A 6,000-nucleotide genomic window follows, 5' to 3' on the forward strand; every position below is an offset into this window, starting at 1 on the left:
TTTCTTCACTACTAAAGACCAGTGTATCAATGAGATGACTGAAAATGTCACAAGCCACACCAAAGCAGGGAAAGCACTGTCAGAATCATACAGTAAATGCATCAAAGTGTAATTTCCTGTTTGACACTAGCGGCAGTACAACAGGCCAAGCAGAAGTCATTAGCAGACTGAACAGAAAAAATATATATCTAAAAACAAAGTCTGCTTGTGTCTGTGTATGTGCGGATGGATATGTGTGTGTGTGTGTGTGTGTGTGTGTGTGTGCGAGTGTATACCTGTCCTTTTTTCCCCCTAAGGTAAGTCTTTCCGCTCCCGGGATTGGAATGACTCCTTACCCTCTCCCTTAAAACCCACATCCTTTTGTCTTTTCCTCTCCTTCCCTCTTTCCTGATGAAGCAACCAATGGTTGCGAAAGCTAGAATTTTGTGTGTATGTTTGTGTTTGTTTGTGTGTCTATCGACCTGCCAGCACTTTCATTTGGTAAGTCACATCATCTTTGTTTTTAGATATATTTTTCCCACATGGAATGTTTCCCTCTGTGTGTGTGTGTGTGTGTGTGTGTGTCTATATATATATATATATATATATATATATATATATATATATAGAGGGAAACATTCCACGTAGGAAAAATGTATCTAAAACAAAGATGATGTGACTTACCAAATGAAAGTGCTGGCAGGTCGATAGACACACAAACAAACACAAACATACACACAAAATTCAAGCTTTCGCAACAAACGGTTGCTTCATCAGGAAAGAGGGAAGGAGAGGGGAAGATGAAAGGATGTGGGCTTTAGGGAGAGGGTAAGGAGTCATTCCAATCCCGGGAGCGGAAAGACTTACCTTAGGGGGAAAAAAGGGCACGTATCCACTCACACACACACACACACACACACATATCCATCCGCACATACACAGACACAAGCAGACATTTGGAAAGGCAAAGAGTTTGGGCGGAGATGTCAGTCGAGGCGGAAGCACAGAGGCAAAGATGTTGTTGAAAGACAGGTGAGGTATGAGCGGCGGCAAATTGAAATTAGCGGAGATTGAGGCCTGGCGGATAACGAGAAGAGAGGATATACTGAAGGGCAAGTTCCCATCTCCGGAGTTCTGACAGGTTGGTGTTAGTGGGAAGTATCCAGATAACCCAGATGGTGTAACACTGTGGCAAGATGTGCTGGCCATGCACCAAGGCATGTTTAGCCACAGGGTGATCCTCATTACCAACAAACACTGTCTGCCTGTGTCCATTCATGCAAATGGACAGTTTGTTGCTGGTCATTCCCACATAGAATGCTTCACAGTGTAGGCAGGTCAGTTGGTAAATCACGTGGGTGCTTTCACACGTGGCTCTGCCTTTGATCGTGTACACCTTCCTGGTTACAGGACTGGAGTAGGTGGTGGTGGGAGGGTGCAGGGGACAGGTTTTACACCGGGGGTGGTTACAAGGGTAGGAGGCAGAGGATAGGGAAGGTGGTTTGGGGATTTCATAGGGATGAACTAAGAGGTTACAAAGGTTAGGTGGACGGCGGAAAGACACTCTTGGTGGAGTGGGGAGGATTTCATGAAGGATGGATCTCATTTCAGGGCAGGATTTGAGGAAGTCGTATCCCTGCTGGAGAGCCACATTCAGAGTCTGTCCAGTCCCAGAAAGTATCCTGTCACAAGTGGGGCGCTTTTGGGGTTCTTCTGTGGGAGGTTCTGGGTTTGAGGAGATGAGGAAGTGGCTCTGGTTATTTGCTTCTGTACCAGGTCGGGAGGGTAGTCGCGGGATGCGAAAGCTGTTTTCAGGTTGTTGGTGTAATGGTTCAGGGATTCCGGTTTGGAGCAGATTCGTTTGCCACGAAGACCTAGGCTGTAGGGAAGGGACCGTTTGATGTGGATTGGGTGGCAGCTGTCATAATGGATGTACTGTTGCTTGTTGGTGGGTTTGATGTGGACGGACGTGTGAAGCTGGCCATTGGACAGGTGGATGTCAACGTCAAGGAAAGTGGCATGGGATTTGGAGTAGGACCAGGTGAATCTGATGGAACCGAAGGAGTTGAGGTTGGAGAGGAAATTCTGGAGTTCTTCTTCACTGTGAGTCCAGATCATGAAGATGTCATCAATAAATCTGTACCAAACTTTGGGTTGGCAGGCCTGGGTAACCAAGAAGGGTTCCTGGGTAACCAAGAAGGCTTCCTCTAAGCAACCCATGAATAGGTTGGCGCACGAGGGGGCCATCCTGGTACCCAAGGCTGTTCCCTTTAATTGTTGGTATGTCTGGCCTTCGAAAGTGAAGAAGTTGTGGGTCAGGATGAAACTGGCTAAGGTAATGAGGAAAGAGGTTTTAGGTAGGGTGGCAGGTGATCGGCGTGAAAGGAAGTGCTCCATCGCAGCGAGGCCCTGGACGTGCGGAATATTTGTGTATAAGGAAGTGGCATCAATGGTTACAAGGATGGTTTCTGGGGGTAACAGACTGGATAAGGATTCCAGGCGTTTGAGAAAGTGGTTGGTGTCTTTGATGAAGGATGGGAGACTGCATGTAATGGGTTGAAGGTGTTGGTCTACGTAGGCAGAGATACGTTCTGTGGGGGCTTGGTAACCAGCTACAATAGGGCGGCTGGGATGATTGGGTTTGTGAATTTTAGGAAGAAGGTAGAAGGTAGGGGTGCGGGGTGTTGGTGGGGTCAGGAGGTTGATGGAGTCAGGTGAAAGGTTTTGTAGGGGGCCTAAGGTTCTGAGGATTCCTTGAAGCTCTGCCTGGACATCAGGAATGGGATTACCTTGGCAAACTTTGTATGTAGTGTTGTCTGAAAGCTGACGCAGTCCCTCAGCCACATACTCCCGACGATCAAGTACCACGGTCGTGGAACCCTTGTCCACCGGAAGAATGACGATGGATCGGTCAGCCTTCAGATCACGGATAGCCTGGGCTTCAGCAGTGGTGATGTTGGGAGTAGGATTAAGGTTTTTTAAGAAGGATTGAGAGGCAAGGCTGGAAGTCAGAAATTCCTGGAAGGTTTGGAGAGGGTGATTTTGAGGAAGAGGAGGTGGGTCCTACTGTGATGGAGGACGGAACTGTTCCTGGCAGGGTTCAATTTGGATAGTGTCTTGGGGAGTTGGATCATTAGGAGTAGGATTAGGATCATTTTTCTTCGTGGCAAAGTGATATTTCCAGCAGAGAGTACGGGTGTAGGACAGTAAATCTCTGACAAGGGCTGTTTGGTTGAATCTGGGAGTGGGGCTGAAGGTGAGGCCTTTGGATAGGACAGAGGTTTCGGATTGGGAGAGAGGTTTGGAGGAAAGGTTAACTACTGAATTAGGGTGTTGTGGTTCCAGATTGTGTTGATTGGAATTTTGAGGTTTTGGGGTGAGTGGAGCTGGAAGTGGGAGATTGAGTAGATGGGAGAGACTGAGTCTGTGTGCGGTTTGCTGGAAAGGTTGTGAAGGGTGCGTGAGTTGCCTTTCCGGAGATGGGAAACCAGGAGATTGGATAGTTTTTTGAGGTGGAGGGTGGCGTGCGCCCACATCCTTTCATCTTCTCCTCTCCTTCCCTCTTTCCTGACGAAGCAACCGTTTGTTGCGAAAGCTTGAATTTTGTGTGTATGTTTGTGTTTGTTTGTGTGTCTATCGGCCTGCCAGCACTTTCGTTTGGTAGGTCACATCATCTTTGTTTTTAGATATATTTTTCCAATGTGGAATGTTTCCCTCTATATATATATATAATGGAAGGAACCATTCCACGTGGGAAAAATTATATATAAAAACAAAGATGAGGTGACTTACAGAACAAAAGCGCTGGCAGGTCGATAGACACACAAACAAACACAAACATACACACAAAATTCAAGCTTTCGCAACAAACTGTTGCCTCATCAGGAAAGAGGGAAGGAGAGGGGAAGACGAAAGGAAGTGGGTTTTAAGGGAGAGGGTAAGGAGTCATTCCAATCCCGGGAGCGGAAAGACTTACCTTAGGGGGAAAAAAGGACAGGTATACACTCGCACACACGCACATATCCATCCACGCATACAGACACAAGCAGACATATATATATATATATAAAAGAAAGATGATGTGACTTACCGAACGAAAGTGCTGGCAGGTCGATAGACACACAAACAAACACAAACATACAAACAAAATTCAAGCTTTCGCAACAAACTGTTGCCTCATCAGGAAAGAGGGGAGGAGAGGGAAAGACGAAAGGATGTGGGTTTTAAGGGAGAGGGTAAGGAGTCATTCCAATCCCGGAAGCGGAAAGACTTACCTTGGGGGAAAAAAGGACGGGTATACACTCGCACACATATCCATCCCTAAGTCACATCATTGCTACGTTAAGGTGGTGTCCCCTGTTAAAAGTGGTGTCCATTGACCTATATGAATTATGCACTCCTGCCTATTGTGTGAGCCCCTGACATAGGTGCATCCCTAACCATTTGCAAGTTTCATACTTTGTTTCTTCTTGATGGGACACCCCATGTGTGTGTGTGTGTGTGTGTGTGTGTGTGTGTGTGTGTGTGTGTGTGTGTGTGTGTGTGTGTCTGTGTCTGTGTCTGTGTGTGTTAGTATAACCACCAGCACAAATTTACATGATACTTTAATGAAAACCAAAATTATAGTTGAGTCTGTCACTCAGGCTGATTCTCAATAATGAGATAACAAAAACAATGCTGTTCAGGAAAAATAACAGAACAAAAATAGAGGAATCCTCACAATTACAAGTACTGAGTATAAAAGCTCAAAATACTTAGGACTCATTGTAGATAACTGTTTTCTGTAGAAAGACTACATTGCTACTATAACTAACAAACCAAGTTCCACCATACTTTTTCTCCAAAACATTAACCCACAAGTAGAAGATGATGTTATGTGAATGGCATATCTCTCATATTTTAATGATATTATGACCTATGGCAAAGAAATATAGGGTCAGTTGAGTGATGCAATTAACTTTTCAAACCTAAAAAAGTAGCAATCGGAATAATTGCTAATGAAAGAAGAACAGACAGCTTTATGCTGTTATTCAAAAAATTTAAAATTCTAACTTTCTACAATATTCATATGTATTATTCTGGTCATATGTAAAGGCTTTTAGCGGTACACACATTAGTGTCCAGACACTCATGGAAAAGACAGGGACTGAAATTGAGGTTATCAAAGAAAAAGGAAAAACATTGAACTCAATTTTTAAATGTTTTTTCACAAAGGAAAACCCAGAGGCCATCATCATCATTAGTCTTCTGCCAGAAAGCAGGTTTTCATATAGTAGTTCTCCAGGCTGTCCGGTCTTCTGCCCTCCTCTTCAGGTCCGCATAATTTCCTTTTCCCGTTATGTTGCCTATCATCTTGTATCTCCTTTTTCCTCTCAATCTTCTCCCACAAACCAATCCTTCCAAAGCATCTGCTAACAGGCACTCCATTCTCAATGAATGTTTCAGTCAGTTCTTTTTCCTTTCTTCAGCAGACATCTTCTCCCACCAACCCTTTCCAGTACTCTTTCATTACTCACTCTTTTGATCCAGATTATCCTCTCCATTCTTCTTCACATCTACATCTCAAATGCTTCTAACCCTTTTCCATCCTATCGTCTTAGCATCGATGTTTCTGCCCCATATAGTGCCACACTCCAGCCAAAACATTTGCCAAGACTTTTCCTTAGACTTTTGTATAATTTTCCACATAACAGTCTCCTGTTTCTGTTGAATACCTCCTTCGCTGTAGCAGTTCGAGTTTTCACCTCCTGGTGACATCTCAAGTCTTCAGTTGTTGTGCTTCCAAGATATTTAAATGCACTTACTTGTCCAATGGTAGCTTGTCCTATATTAATATTGGACAGTCTGTGTCTTATACTGATGACCATACCCTCTGTTTTTGCTTTGTTTATTTGCATCCCGAATTCCACACAAGCTTCATTTAGATATTTTAGCATGTTATTCACTGTCCAATCACTTTCTGCCACTAATACCATGTCATCAGCAAATTTTATACATTCAATTCTCTTTCCACCAATACAT

The sequence above is a fragment of the Schistocerca serialis genome, chromosome 5 (genome assembly GCF_023864345.2).
Source record: "Schistocerca serialis cubense isolate TAMUIC-IGC-003099 chromosome 5, iqSchSeri2.2, whole genome shotgun sequence".
NCBI classification, from domain to species: Eukaryota; Metazoa; Arthropoda; class Insecta; order Orthoptera; family Acrididae; genus Schistocerca; species Schistocerca serialis.